The sequence below is a fragment of the Anabrus simplex genome, chromosome 10, assembly GCF_040414725.1.
Source record: "Anabrus simplex isolate iqAnaSimp1 chromosome 10, ASM4041472v1, whole genome shotgun sequence".
Lineage (NCBI taxonomy): Eukaryota > Metazoa > Arthropoda > Insecta > Orthoptera > Tettigoniidae > Anabrus > Anabrus simplex.
Window position 1 is genome coordinate 130,803,968 of NC_090274.1, and position 16,943 is coordinate 130,820,910.

Sequence of the window (16,943 nt, forward strand, 5' to 3'; positions counted from 1 at the left end):
TGAGTGACATTCCATGAGCTTACTCATATCTAACCTGTGTTTAGTTTACTAACCCATAAGCTGGTAACCCTTTGTATTAAGTTTTGTTTCCTCTTCTAGGACACATCTCCCTCTCGCTATCTCTCTCTCTCTCTCTCTCACTCTCCCCTTCACTGCTCTTGCATTCCACCCTGCTTGGCTGAACGGCTTGTAGTCTACCTGCTTGACCTTCACTAGCTCATTAATTACGGTACCCCACTGGACACTGACCTTGTCCCAACCCTCTGTACAAACTCCGTACTTACAGTAACTTCCTTCTTAGTAATAACTAACAGCTGACTTTAACCTTTTCCTGTAAATAGTCAGAATAGGTCTAGAAGATGATTATGTAACATAGCAACCTCTTTCAGAGACGAGAAGGGGCATCAAAGATTGCACGAGTAGATTGCAGAAGCATGCGGAAGGGAAAAGTACATTACAAATTTTTCATACTAATATTAGAAGCATAAGGAAAAATAAGAACATTTTAGACGTCGTTTTGAAAGCATATGATCATAGGTTTGATGTCGTAATTTTAACAGAAAGTTGGTCACTGAGTAATGTAAATATAAGTAACCATGCCTTGTATACATCTTATTACAATGAGGGTTCAGTTAACAAATGTGATGGTGTTGTATTAATGGTAAAAAATGGTTTGGAGCATGAAATGGAAATTATTGAGTACGATGACTTTAAATTTCTCAGAGTAGTAATTAACTATGACAACAAGAAAGTAGCTATTACAGGAGTATATCGGTCATGTGAATATCACAAACAGCGGTTTCTCAGTGCGTTAGATCATTATATCCAAGATAGATGCCATGTTGAAACCGAACTGATAATAGGGGACACAAATATAGACCTTTTAAATGAACACGACTGTGACGAATATCTCAACATGGTACAAGAAAGAAATTTTCAGTCCTTAATAAACAATCCTACTAGAGTATCTGGTACAAGTAAATACTGTATTGATCATGCTTTGATTAAAAGTAGGTTGAGAAATGACGACATTCTGTCTAACATCTCCCAAAGTAAAATTTCAGATCATTATCCCATAATAGTAAGTCTCAACATTCAAAATGCCTTGGTCCCTAATAATATACCAAATTTTTGACGTAACTGTTTTAAAATAGATCATTTTGAGCTTAAAAATCATTTAAGTAAAATAAATTGGGGAGACATCTTAAACAGCAGTGATTTAGATATCAAACTTGATAAATTCGTAAATACAATTAAAAGCTGCATGAGCCTGTCCACTGTTAAACTGAAATCAAAGGAAGTCAAAAGAAGAGAATGGATTTCTTACGGTTTGGTAAAATCTATTCACACAAGAGACCAACTTTATCAACAATATTTAAAAAATAAGGATAGCTTGGAAATTAAAGAACAGTACAGGAAATATAGGAACAAACTAAATGATCTAATTATGAAAACGAAAACTGAGTACTATAGGAATCTGATCAATCACAATTCAAATAACCGGGGTAAGGTCTGAGGCATAGTCAATGAAATAACACAAAGGTCAGTTAGAAAAGAAGAGATCAAGGAAATCAGATATAAAGGTGAAATCTGGAAAGATGACATAAATATTTCTAATAAATTTAACAATTATTTCATTAACGAAACCACTGAGAAAGCAAAGCATCACAGACAGATTTCCGACTCCACATTAAATATCGCTCGCAACCCTCATACTTGCTTCCTTGCACCGGTAACAGAATATGATCTGAAGAGATGTTTGAGTGAAGTACATGAAAACAAAGCTGTAGGAATAGACAATATTTTGGCTCGAATTATTAAAGAAAATATAGAGTCATTAAAGGAACCGTTGCTGAATATTATCAATAATTCCTTCACCTTAGGTTACTTTCCAAAACAGCTTAAAAAAAACAATAGTAAAACCTCTTCACAAGTCTGGAAATATTTGTGACATTAGAAATTACAGACCCATTTCGATAACTACAACAATATCAAAAATATTCGAGAAATGCTTAAAGAACAATATTTACCAATTTTTAGAAAAACACCAAATACTTTCACCCAGACAGTTTGGATTCATTAAAAATCTCGGAACGACTGATGCTATATCCGCCTTAACAAAGAGAATATACGAAAGTCTTAATTCTACTCTGCTCTCCACAGGGATATTTCTCGACCTTGAAAAGGCATTCGATAGTGTGTCACACCGCTTGCTCCTCCAGAAATTGGAAAAATACGGCTTTAGGGGTAATGTGCTGGAATTGCTTGAAAGTTACTTGACAGATCGAGTACAGTATGTCAAAATTAATCAACATCTAAGCACACCGATGAGGATAATAAAAGGTGTCCCACAAGGCACAGTATTAGGTCCTTTATTGTTTATTATATTTATTAATGATCTAGAGAAAACAATAGCAAATGCTGAACATACGCACATCGTAACATATGCAGATGATACAGTCATTTATGTTGAGGGTGATAGCTGGAATCTCGTCAGACAGAGAGCAACTCGAGCACTGCTTAAAGTTAAGGCATGGTTAGATAATAATGAATTATTTCTAAACATTAAAAAGACAAAATTTATGAATTTTTCTGTAACAGATACACGAAAGGATTTTAATGAATTAATTGTACACAACATCAACTGTAAATTTAATTGTAACTGCCACACAATTTATAAAGTAAATAATGTTAAGTAATTGGGATTATTAATTGATTCGAACATGAAATGGAAAAGTCACATTACCGATTTAAGAAAGAAAATCAGAAGAACTGTTTATATATTTCATAATTTAAAATACATATCCAGTATAAAATTGTTAAGAGAGGTTTATTACGCTTTAGTTCAGTCTATTCTTAGCTACGGAATGTTGGCATGGAGAGGAGCCTACAAAAATGTAATCAATAAAATACAAGTTGTTCAAAACCTTATATTACGAATAATGTACCAGAAAGGAAAATTATACCCAAGTAGTCAATTATATGCTGAAGCAAATATATTTAATGTAAAACAGCTCTATGCCCTTGAAATATAAAAAAAATATATTAACAAAAACAAAAATATAATTGAGAACATTAAACATGAATATTCAACACGCAGTAAGATGAACCACCGTTGTATGTTATACAATCCCAAACTTAGCATAACAAAGCTCAATTTCTTGTACTTCATTCCAAAATTCTTTAATGTCCTTCCCGGTTCTTTACAAACTACTTTATTAGGTCAGAAAATGAGTCTGAAGTGTCTTAAATCCTTTGTCAGGGATAATAAAACTGTTATGGAGGAAATAACTAAATGAGAATATCACGTCACCATATTCAATTTCTATTCAATGCTCCACCATGTGCTGTTGATCATATCCGTCATTCACTCATACCCATACTCGTATTTCAGGCATCATTTAAAATATATTTCTCACTATGTAATTAATATTCTAAATTACCACACACAAGGTTTCACCTTACGTGGTATTTTACTGATATCTACTCGACTCTGTTGAGGTTGGTGTGATTTTGTATAATAATAATAATAATTTATTTAATGTGTGCAAGAAATAGTTAGAAGTTCAATTTATTTTAAGTATTAATATGTTGATAATAATACTACTACTTCTGTAATATATGTGGTTTAGTTATAAGATTAATATTTCTCAAGTAATAATGTTATTAGAAGAGTTATGTATATATAAAACAGAGTCCTGTAAATATGTAACCGACATGATGAATGAATAAATAGTACTACTACTACTACTACTACTACTACTACCTACACATAATAATGCATGCTTGGATAATATTATTGTAAATATTTTGAGAGATTTGTATAAACTTAGACTTGTTGGTGGGGATTTTGCAGATGACCCCTTGCTAAAATCATTATATCTTAATCAGCCTGACATAATTTACAATAACAAACCTGTTATGATGTGGGTAAAAAGTCTGGGTGATAATTATATTAACATATTTATTGAAAATCTGAAACAAATTAACTGGGGCTTTGTATTTGAATTTCAAATGGGAGAAAATGATATTGAAACTGTATATGGAAACTTGTTAGATAAATCGGTTGAATTGTGGCATTTATGTTCACCACTGGTAAAAATTAGTCATAATGGTAAACTTAAAAGCAAGAAGTTGAACTGGTATACTGAGGGATTGACCCAGTACAGAGAAAGAATGCTTTTGCTGTATAGAATTCATAAAAACTCTTCTCAAGTAGGAACCGAGCAGAATGGCTTATCTTCATTGTAAAAAGTTACATAAAAGAAAACTTATCCATGCCAAAACTTTAGCTTGTGAAAAATATATTGAGAATGCACCCAACAAATGCAAGGTGGCATGCAATGTTATAGTATAAGAAAACATCCCTACTTGAACTCAAGACACATTTCTCAATCCAGAAGGACTGAATAATTATTTCTTAAACTCTGCAAAAGAAATCGGAGATCAAATTAAGGCAACAGGTACAACTGCAAGTGACTTTCTTCGCAATCAACCCCCTTGCTGAAACACTTGCCATTGGGTTGAAATCACATTTCATGAAGTAATTAAAGTTAGCTTAAAACTATCACACTCTAAGAATATGGATTGTTATTGGTTATCTAATTACATCATCAAAAGAATAATACATTTGATTTCTGAACCTCTAGCTTTTATTTTTACTAAGTGCTTAGAGTTCGGAGATTTTCCTGATCTACTTAAAATTCCTAAAGTTATTCCAGTATTTGAAAGTGGTGACAAAGAATTTCTTCAGAACTATCGTGCAGTCTCAATTGTTCCAATAATTTCTAAAATATTTGAATCACTTTTGTACAATCAACTTAGCAATTATTTTGAAACTTTGAAACTTACAATCTCTGTTTTTGAAATTGTTAATCAGATATTAACAGCTTTTGAAAACAAGCAGGCGATCTCTTTGGTGTTAGGTGATCTAAGTAAAGCTTTTGATTGTATTAATCATGAAATTTTACTTGTAAAGCTTGAGATGTATGGTGTTGAGTATCCCTCACTGAACTTAATTAAGTCATACTTAAATAACAGATATCAGTTTGTTACAACTGGTGTGCCAGAGGCCTCTATCCTCGGTCCATTTTTATTCATTCTGGCAGTCAATGATTTACTGCAAAATGTCAAATGTCATGGTCTTATATCGTATGCGAACGATACAATGTTAATTACAAAACAACAGAGCATCTCAGGTTTCCATCAGATGTCACAGGAAGCTCTTGCAACTGCAATGTATTGGTTTTCATCTAATAGGCTGTTGTGCAATCAGGATAAAACTCAATTTCTCACACTAGGATTATACAAAGATATTGAAAGTCAGTCAGTCAAACTTTTGGGTTTTCATATTGATGCCAAATTGAACTGGGAAACACATATTGATCATGTTTGTAAAACAATATCATGAGTGGCCTATTTGATATGGAAACTGAGGGATTTAGTTAGGAGTGACATTGGTCTTTTCCTGTCACACATTACTTATGGACTGTTATTATGGGGGCATTCTTCTTATGTAAATATATTCTTCTAATACAGAAAAACGTTGTCCGAGCAATGTGTAGGGCAGGTGCAATTGACCATTGTCGACCTCTCTTCATTAAGCTTAAAATACTGATAATTATAAATTTGTATATTTATATATCTTTGACATATATTAAAAATAACATAAAATGAATTCAGTACTATGGGAAACGTTCACCTTCATGATACTCGGGGCAAAGCAGCATTAACATCCCAATTCACATGCTGTCAAAAACTGCTCACTCACATAAAATGAGTTGCTTAAGATTATTGAATAAATTACCACATTCTGCGCGGTCCAATCCTTTAAGTAATTTTAAAAGAAAATTGTATGATTGGTTAATGGAAAATCCATTTTATAATACGGTACCTACCTCTGAATTCTTAGAAATGCATAATGTTAGTATTAAGTTTTAATAAAAGGTGTATGTTCATTTAGCCTTAGTAATATTAAGTACTAAATTTTTATCAGTTGACGAAGACTATTTCATTTCATTGTATATGGTCAATGGCAAATAAAGATCTTGATTCTTGGTTCTTCACTCCAAGCCAAGCAAGTAGCGGCACTATCGACTTTCTCCCTGAAAACCGCAAGCTCTCCGGTATTGATGTATTAAAGTATTTGGTGTGGTTGTTGTTTAAAAAACTTCTTGAAATAAATATATCGGTCACATTACAACTGATAAATATGTATTATCTGAACATGTTTCCAACTGTCAAGCACGCAAAACAGTCACATGAAAGTTTACATAGAATAAAAATCTTCTTCGAAGTGTACTTCTGGTACCAACAATTTTCTATCATCAATCATCATCCACAAGAACAGAATATTAATACAATATTTATTTACGTGGGAAAGAGGTGAACAGTAGAACCTCGGCTATCCGTTCCCGGAGACCAACAAGAATGATACCGTACGCGATTATGAATGTTGGATGTTATGAAGGGAGCGCAAAATTCGTTATATTCCAGAGATGCATCACACTGAATATCAACATTCAGCAATAACATACCTAACACTTCAAAAACAAACCGGATTTATTGAATCGCGTTTCTTCCAATATTATAATCAATGCATTGTTATTTGTCTAATATTATAGATAAACCACCAGTTTAATTCTCTTAACACCTGGTAAGTTCGGAGAGATAAATCTAAAATAATTTATATGAGGTCGAGAAAGACAGAAAAACAAGCAACTTCTCCTAGGCCCTACATGAAACTCACAATTAACTTAAAATACTCGGAAGCGAAGTCCGTATAATCTTTCGTTAAAATAATTAACCAGGGACAAGAAATATATCAACAAGCAAGGTGCTTAGGTATCACTTCCAAATTAATAAAGGCCTACAGTGTATGTCAGGTCAGTACTCACACAGTTCGAGTTATTAGCTGGAATTGTGTATTTCGCTACTCACCTTTATTTTATTTTTCTTAACAGGCTACGAATGATTGTGCACGTACGTTTCGTTTTTTAACATGTAAAATTAAATAATTCCCTATACCTTCGCTGAATGTACTTCTGTCATATTTTCTTGGGCTTGTAGATTTAAGAATACTTTCGCCACCCTCGACAGCTGCAGGCTTAAGCTGCTTCTACTGCTTCGAAAGTAGATTGCATTTTGTTGCAAGACTCTCCTTCCAGTCACAGGCATTGTATAACTCGACTCAGATTTTCTTGTGCGCAATAAACACCGATGGGAAGAGTGGAAGAAAAAGGTCTCACGAAAATCACTTACTTTCTTCGCATGGGGCTGGAATGCCAGCACCACGGTCAGTAGCGGCGACTGGGGGGGGGGGGGCAAAAATGTACAGACAACAAGAAGTACCCGGGTTTTCGGGTTATACTTCAATACTGAAAGAAAGAAAAAACCTGAAAAAAGGTAGTGTCGCTCTCTGAGCGAATTTCGATAGAAACGTAAAGGTTCAATGAATCAGTCAATCTCTACTGATCTGCATTTAGGGCAGTCGCCCAGGTGGCAGATTCCCTGACTGTTGTTTTCCTAGCCTTTTCTTAAATGATTGCAAAGAAATTGGAAATTTATTGAACATCTCCCTTGGTAAGTTACTCCAATCCCTAACTCCCCTTCCAATAAACGAATATTTGCCCCAATTTGTTCTCTTAAATTCCAACTTTATCTTCATATTGTGATTTTTCCTACTTTTAAAGACACCATCCAAACTTATTCGTCTACTGATGTCCTCCCACGCCATCTCTCCACTGACAGCTCGGAACATACCACTTATAACATGTAACAAATATCATTTTTGATGCGTATTGATGATATTTGATTAGAATAATAACAGTATCAATCAATCAATCAATCAATCAATCAATCAATCAATCAATCAATCAATCAATCAATCAATCAATCAATCAATCAATCAATCAATCAATCACTACTGATCTGCATTTAGGGCAGTCGCCCAGGTGGTAGATTCCCTATAGTAGTATAATAGGGGGGTTCTGCCGCCTCCTCCTCCTCCCGCGGCGCGGGAAATTTGAATTCTGGCGGGAGATTTGAATTTTGGCGGGAGATTTGAATTTGTAAACAAAGCCACGTGCTTTTTGACAGCTGTCATCGACAACAACGCATCGCTAACCTCACTGCTGCCATCTTGACGGGCCTAAACCTCAGTAGTGCCAACTTAACCTAACTAGCGTGAGGTAAACAAAGCCACGGGTTTTTTGACAGCCACGTGCTTTTTGACAGACAACAACGCATCGCTAACCTCAGTACTGCCATCTTGACGGGCCTAAACCTCAGTAGTACCAACTTAACCTAACTAGCGCGAGGTAAACAAAGCTACGTGCTTTTTGACAGCCGCGTGCTTTTTTGACAGCTGTCACTTAATCTAACTAGCGCGAGGTAAACAAAGCCACGTGTTTTTTGACAGCCACGTGCTTTTTGACAGACAACAACGCATCGCTAACTTCAGTACTGCCATCTTGACGGGCCTAAAACTTAGTGGTACCAACTTAACCTAACCAGAGCGAGGTAAACAAAGCCACGTGCTTTTTGACAGCCACGTGCTTTTTTTGTCAGCTGTCATCCGCCATCTTTAAACCACAGAGCACTGTGCTGCCCTCTTTAGATGTAAAATTCGTCACCTGTCATCGGCAGTGCTGCCATCTTGGCGGGCCTAAACCTTAGTGCTACCAACTTAACCTCACTAGCGTGAGATAAACAAATCCACGTGCAGCTGTCATCCGCCATCTTTAATTACCGTGCTGCCCTCTTTAGCTACTTACCTTTGAAATGTGGTACGTCACAGCTGTCATCCGCCATCTTGCATCGCAAACCTCAGTGCTGCACTCTATGTAGTGGCGGCAAATTCCACGTGCTCTTGTTTGGAAACAAAGCCACGTGCAGCTGTCATCCGCCATCTTTAATCACCGTGCTGCCCTCTTTAGCTACTTACCTTTGAAATGTGGTACGTCACAGCTGTCATCCGCCATCTTGCATCGCAAACCTCAGTGCTGCACTCTATGTAGTGACGGCAAATTCCACGAGCTCTTGTTTGGAAACAAGCCTATGCGCTTTTTTGTCAGCTATCATCCACCATCTTTAATCCAGAGAGCACCGTGCTGCCCTCTATGTGGTGGTGGTAAATTCTACACGCTTTACAAACCCATGTGCTTTTCTGACAGCTGTCAACCGCCAGAGAGCACCGTGCTGCCCTCTTTATGCCGGTGGCAAATTCTACGTGCTTTTTGACAGCTGTCATCCGCAAGAGAGCACCGTGCCGCCATCTTTAGCTAGATACCTGTGGTGGCGGCAAATTCCACGTGCTCTTGTTTAGTAAACAAAGCCACGTGCAGCTGTCGTCCGCCATCTTTAATCAATAGAGCACTGTGCTGCGGGTAATTTCGTCAGCTGTCATCCGCCATCTTTAATCTACAGAACACCGTGCTGCTCTCTGTAGTAGCGGGCAATTTGAAAAGTTCTGTTAGCTATCATCCGCCATCTTTAATCAAGAGAGCACCGTGCTGCCCTCTTTAGCTAGATACCTGTGGTGGCGGCAAATTCCACGTGCTCTTGTTTAGTAAACAAAGCCACATGCAGCTGTCATCCGCCATCTTTAATCAACAGAGCACCGTGCTGCGGGCATTTTCGTCAGCTGTCATCCGCCATCTTTAATCCACAGAACACCGTGCTGCCCTCTTTATGGCTACTACCTGAAGCACGTAGTAGCGGGCAATTTGAAAAGTTCTGTTAGCTATCATCCGCCATCTTTGAGCACCGTGCTGCCCTCTATGTGGTGGCGGCAAATTCCACGCGCTCTTGTTTGGAAACAAACTCACGTGCTTTTTTGACAGCTACCATCCGCCCTGCTCTCTGTAGTAGCGGGTAATTTGAAAAGTTCTGTTAGCTGTCATACGCCATCTTTGAGCACCGTGCTGCTATCTATGTGGTGGCGGCAAATTCCACGTGCTTTACAAACTCACGCGCAGCTGTCATCCGCCATCTTACATCGCAAACCTCAGTGCTACACTCTTTAGTTGAAAAATGGTGGTGGATAATTTAAAAAGAAAAATTTTACAGCAGCCATCTCTCGACGCTAATTGCACAAGATGTTGGCTATACATGACTCCTTAAAGGTTCTTATGCAAGATGATCGCTATACATAGACGCCCTTGGGATGCTTACGCAAGATGGCGGTTATACAAGGCTCCTTATGAGACACCCTGGGGATGCTTGCGCGAGATGGTGGTTGCTCTTATGAGGCGGCTTAAGGATCCTTGGCTAGAGACGCCCTAAGGATGCTTGCGGAAGATGGCGCACGCAAGATGGCGGCTATACATAGCTCCTTATGAGACAGCCAGTACCCGATATAACATGTGATCAGAACATTGATTGATGTGTTCAGAACACAAAATAAGTAGAATCGAACACTGTACTCGATACAACATGTGATTAAAACATTGTCTGGTGTGTTCAGAACACTACATAAGTAGAATCGAACGCTGTACAACATGTTCTAAGAAGATCAGATTGAAACATAACAAGACTAGAATTTGAACACTGCACTCGATGTCGTTACATATGATCAGAACAATGATTGATGTGTTCAGATCACTAAACAAGTAGAACCGAACACTGTACAACATGTTAGGGGATACCTTTGTTCTAAGAAGATCAGATTGAAACATAACAAGACTAGAATTGAACACAGCACTCGATGTCTTTACATGTGATCAGAACAATGATTGATGTGTTCTAAGAAGATCAGATTGAAACATAACAAGACTAGAATTTGAACACTGCACTCGATGTCGTTACATGTGATCAGAACAATGATTGATGTGTTCAGATCACTAAACAAGTAGAACCGAACACTGTACAACATGTTAGGGGATACCTTTGTTCTAAGAAGATCAGATTGAAACATAACAAGACTAGAATTGAACACTGCACTCGATGTCGTTACATGTGATCAGAACATTGATTGATGTGTTCAGATCACTAAACAAGTAGAACCGAACACTGTACAACATGTTAGGGGATACCTTTGTTCTAAGAAGATCAGATTGAAACATAACAAGACTAGAATTGAACACTGCACTCGATACAACATGTAATCAGAACATTGATGGATGTGTTCAGATCACTAAACAAGTAGAAACGAACACTGTACAACATGTTAGGGGATACCTTTGTTCTAAGAAAATTAGATTGAAACTAACAAGACTAGAATCGAACACTGCACTCGATGTCGTTAACCTTAACATGTGATCCGATACAACATGTTAGGGGATACCTTTGTCCTAAGAACCGAACACTGTACAACATGTTAGGGGATACCTTTGTTTAGATTGAAACTAACAAGACTAGAATCGAACACTGCACTCGATGTCGTTAACCTTAACATGTGATCCGATACAACATGTTAGGGGATACCTTTGTTCTAAGAAAATTAGATTGAAACATAGCAAGCCTAGAATCGAACACTGTAAGAACATTGTTTGATGTGTTCAGTACAACTTCAATGATTTACCTAGTGTAAAACACGCACTGTGCACATATCGCATAGCTATCACGAAAATAAAAAAAAACACTGTGCACATATCGCATAGCTAACACTTCAAATGATTTGCTTAGTACGAAAATAAAATCTATACCGCGTAGCTAACTCGTTCATCTCACTGCTAAGACGCTTAGTAATTGTGAATAAACTCATACGAAAATCAAGGAAGCACACTGCGTAGCCAACTCGCTCGGGCCACTCGCTTAGTAATTGCAGAACACTGATACACACACGGATAAGAATGTTGCGAGATACTACATACTTACATGTTTTTTAAGGGGGGTGAAAGATCATAAATTATATGTACACATGTTGTCTCCTCCAAGTTGTAAGATGAAATAGACGCAGTACTGCGAGTTTCCGCTCTAGCTCGCGAGCGGAAGTAGCATGATATCTCAGCAAAAAAAAATATGCGTGAGCTTGCAAGTCAGACACAATGATGGATACCGCGATTCAAATCCTGGCAACTTATGCCGTCAGGAAGGGCATCTAGCTAGATCATGTTATGACGATCGCGCAGGTCCCTCGCCTAGCATTTGCTATTTTTTACAGCTTCCAGTTCGAACCCGCTATCATCCGAAGTAGTGAGAATGATTGAAGAGTGTTTGAGGGTGATTCATTTGTTGGATGGAGGCGTTAAGCTGTGTGCAGGATTCTTCGGTAGGAGTAGGCTATGTTCCGGTACCGGGACATCTAGTTATCGATTTAAAATCCTAGTCAGGAAGGGTAACCGGTCGTATAAAACTATGGTGTATGATCTAAGAGGCGGGGTGTGCAAAAAAGCCAGCATTAAGTAAGGGTTGTTGATGGGGGCGTTAAACCTTGTGCAGACTCCTTCGAAAATGATTTTGAGTACAAGACGTTGATGGTGATTCATCTGTCGGATGGAGGTAATAAGCCTTGTGCAGGCTTCTTCAGTAGGAGTAGGCTATATGCTGGTACCGGGATATCTAGTTATCGATTTAAAATCCTAGTCAGGAAGGGCAACCGGTCGTAAAACTATGGTGTATGATCTAAGAGGCGGGGTGTGCAAACAAAAGCCAGCAATAAGTAAGGGCTGTTGATAGGGGGTGTTAAACCTTGTGCTGACTCCTTCGAAAATGATTTTGAGTACAAGACGTTGATGGTGATTCATCCGTCGGATGGAGGCAATAAGCCTTGTGCTGGCTTCTTCAGTAGGAGTAGGCTATGTGCCGGTACCGGGATATCTAGTTATAAAACCCGCTACAACAAATTTATCGCGTATACTACGATTTCTCGCTTTATCACGACTATTGTTTTACAGCCGGATGCCCTTCCTGACGCAAAACTAAGGTTTTAAATCGCAAGAATTTGTTGAGTTGCCCTTGCTGACGCAAAACTCGCAGTATCTAAGCTCTTACATCATACACTATTGTTTTCGACCGGTTGCCCTTCCTGACGTCAAAGAACTCGGATTAAGAATCTGTTTGACAACTTCTAACACGAGCATCGGGGGTTTACAGCTAGATGCTCTTCTTAGATTTGAAATCGCTGTATTACGAAGTATTATTTTTACAGACGGATGCCCTTCCTGACGCAAAACTAAGATTTTAAATCGCAAGAATTTGTTGAGTTGCCCTTCCTGACGCAAAACTGGCAGTATCTAGCCTCTTACATCATACACTATTGTTTTCGACCGGTTGCCCTTCCTGACGTCATACATAGGCTAAATGCTACACAGTCCGTGGCAGAGCCGGGAATCGAACTCGGACCTCCGGGGGGGGTAGCAGCTAATCACACTAACTACTACACCACAGAGGATGACTATTTCAGTTTTACAGAACAGAATATTTTACAACCTTAATTGGTACTGTGTTTTAACCTCTCCGTACAATCATAATATGTTAAGAGCTTACATGGGCTGAATGCTAATCAGCTAAGAAGACGTTTTTGAGTTACAAGTCGCTTATCAGCACACCGTGTCTTCGTTCAAGGTTACTACTACAGCCGGAAGATACGTGTACAATTTCAGCTGTAACATGCATTCCGCGGCTCGCTCAGAATGACTGCGTCGATACAACTTCAAAGACTGTAGAACAAACCCATATCCTACAGTTTAGTTTAGTGTGCATGCCTCTCACCCGGTAGTCTCGGGTTCGATTCTCTTGGGGTTAAAAATATGTTTTACAGAGTTTAAATCGCAAGAATTTGTTGAGTTGCCCTTCCTGACGCAAAACTGGCAGTATCTAGCCTCTTACATCATACACTATAGTTTTCAACCGGTTGCCCTTCCTGACGTCAAAGAACTCGGATTAAAAAGCTGTTTTGTTTTAAGACTAGTTGTCCTTCCTGACGCAAAACTGGTAGTATCTAAGCTCTTATATCATACACTATTGTTTTCGACCGGTTGCCCTTCCTGACGTCAAAGAACTCGGATTAAGAATCTGTTTTACAACTTCTAACACGGGAATCGGGGATTTACAGCTAGATGCACTTCTTAGATTTTAAATCGCTGTATCACGAACTATTGTTTTACAGCCGGATGCCCTTCCTGACTAAGATTTTAAATCGCAAGAATTTGTTTTAAGACTAGTTGTCCTTCCTGATGCAAAACTGGCAGTATCTAGCCTCTTACATCATACACTATTGTTTTCGACCGGTTGCCCTTCCTGACGTCAAAGAACTCGGATTAAGAATCTGTTTTACAACTTCTAACACGGGAATCGGGGATTTACAGCTAGATGCTCTTCTTAGATTTTAAATCGCTGTATCACGAACTATTGTTTTACAGCCGGATGCCCTTCCTGACTAAGATTTTAAATCACAAGAATTTGTTTTAAGACTAGTTGTCCTTCCTGACGCGAAACTGGCAGTATCTAGCCTCTTACATCATACACTAGTGTTTTCGACCGGTTGTCCTTCCTGACGTCAAAGAACTCGGATTAAGAATCTGTTTTACGACTTCTAACACGGGAATCGGGGATTTACAGCTAGATGCTCTTCTTACATTTTAAATCGCTGTATCACGAACTATTGTTTTACAGCCGGATGCCCTTCCTGACACAAAACTAAGACTTTAAATCGCAAGAAATTGTTTAAAGACTCAAGTCTTGTTATGTTTCTTTCGTAATCCGCAAGTCTAAACATGCATATCGCTGCACACTCTTGCCTTCGCGATGCGTGTTCGATAATTGTTTTCGACCGGTTGCCCTTCCTGACGTCAAAGAACTCTGATTAAGAATCTGTTTGACAACTTCTAACACGAGAATCGGGGATTTACAGCTAGATGCTCTTCTTAGATTTTAAATCGCTGTATCACGAACTATTGTTTTACTGCCGGATGCCCTTCCTGACGCAAAACTAAGATTTTAAATCGCAAGAATTTGTTTTAAGACTAGTTGTCCGTCCTGATGCAAAACTGGCAGTATCTAGCCTCTTACATCATACACTATTGTTTTCGACCGGTTGCCCTTCCTGACGTCAAAGAACTCGGATTAAGAATCTGTTTGACAACTTCTAACACGAGAATCGGGGATTTACAGCTAGATGCACTTCTTAGATTTTAAATCGCTGTATCACGAACTATTGTTTTACAGCCGGATGCCCTTCCTGACTAAGATTTTAAATCGCAAGAATTTGTTTTAAGACTAGTTGCCCTTCCTGCCGCAAAATTGGCAGTATCTAAGCTCTTACATCATACACTATTGTTTTCGACCGGTTGCCCTTCCTGACGTCAAAGAACTCGGATTAAGAATCTGTTTTACAACTTCTAACACGAGAATCGGGGATTTACAGCTAGATGCTCTTCTTTGATTTTAAATCGCTGTATCATGAACTATTGTTTTACTGCCGGATGCCCTTCCTGACGCAAAACTAAGATTTTAAATCGCAAGAATTTGTTGAGTTGCCCTTCCTGACGCAAAACTGGCAGTATCTAGCCTCTTACATCATACACTATTGTTTTCGACCGGTTGCCCTTCCTTACGTCAAAGAACTCGGATTAAGAATCTGTTTGACAACTTCTAACACGAGAATCGGGGATTTACAGCTAGATGCTCTTCTTAGATTTTAAATCGCTGTATCGTGAACTATTGTTTTACAGCCGGATGCCCTTCCTGACCCAAAACTAAGATTTTAAATCGCAAGAATTTGTTTTAAGACTAATTGTCGTTCCTGACGCAAAACTGGCTGTATCCAGCCTCTTACATCATACGCTATTGTTTTCGACCGGTTGCCCTTCCTGACGTCAAAGTACTTGGATTAAGAATCTCTTTTACAACTTCTAACATGAGAATCGGGGATTTACAGCTTACAGCTAGATGCTCGCCGGATGCCCTTCCTGACGGCATAAGTTGCCAGGATTTGAATCGCGGTATCCATCATTGTGTCTGACTTGCAAGCTCACGCATATTTTTTTTTGCTGAGATATCATGCTACTTCCGTTCGCGAGCTAGAGCGGAAACTCGCAGTACTGCGTCTATTTCATCTTACAACTTGGAGACAACATGTGTACATATAATTTATGATCTTTCACCCCCCTTAAAAAACATGTAAGTATGTAGTATCTCGCAACATTCTTATCCGTGTGTGTATCAGTGTTCTGCAATTACTAAGCGAGTGACCCGAGCGAGTTGGCTACGCAGTGTGCTTTCTTGATTTTCGTATGAGTTTATTCACAATTACTAAGCGTCTTAGCAGTGAGATGAACGAGTTAGCTACGCGGTATAGATTTTTTTTATTTTCGTACTAAGCAAATCATTTGAAGTGTTAGCTATGCGATATGTGCACAGTGTTTTTTTTTTATTTTCGTGATAGCTATGCGATATGTGCACAGTGCGTGTTTTACACTAGGTAAATCATTGAAGTTGTACTGAACACATCAAACAATGTTCTTACAGTGTTCGATTCTAGGCTTGCTATGTTTCAATCTAATTTTCTTAGAACAAAAGTATCCCCTAACATGTTGTATCGGATCACATGTTAAGGTTAACGACATCGAGTGCAGTGTTCGATTCTAGTCTTGTTAGTTTCAATCTAAACAAAGGTATCCCCTAACATGTTGTACAGTGTTCGGTTCTTAGGACAAAGGTATCCCCTAACATGTTGTATCGGATCACATGTTAAGGTTAACGACATCGAGTGCAGTGTTCGATTCTAGTCTTGTTAGTTTCAATCTAATTTTCTTAGAACAAAGGTATCCCCTAACATGTTGTACAGTGTTCGGTTCTACTTGTTTAGTGATCTGAACACATCAATCAATGTTCTGATTACATGTTGTATCGAGTGCAGTGTTCAATTCTAGTCTTGTTATGTTTCAATCTGATCTTCTTAGAACAAAGGTATCCCCTAACATGTTGACAGTGTTCGGTTCTACTTGTTTAGTGATCTGAACATATCAATCAATGTTCTGATCACATGTAACGACATCGAG

General features: G+C 38.4%; 1 protein-coding gene across 3 annotated transcripts in view; it reads right to left on the reverse strand.

Annotated features, from left to right (window-relative positions):
- Positions 1-7,033, reverse strand: part of LOC136882074 (zinc finger protein 501) — a 197,929-nt gene extending 190,896 nt beyond the window's left edge. For 2 of the 3 annotated variants that reach the window (XM_067154579.2, XM_068229318.1), the window contains exon 1: positions 6,940-7,033. The gene's annotated coding sequence lies outside the window, so the exon portion shown is untranslated. Of the gene's footprint in view, positions 1-6,748; positions 6,808-6,939 lie in introns of those variants that run through there. The other variant, XM_068229319.1, reaches the window with a different exon arrangement.
- Positions 7,034-16,943: the final 9,910 nt, after the last annotated feature.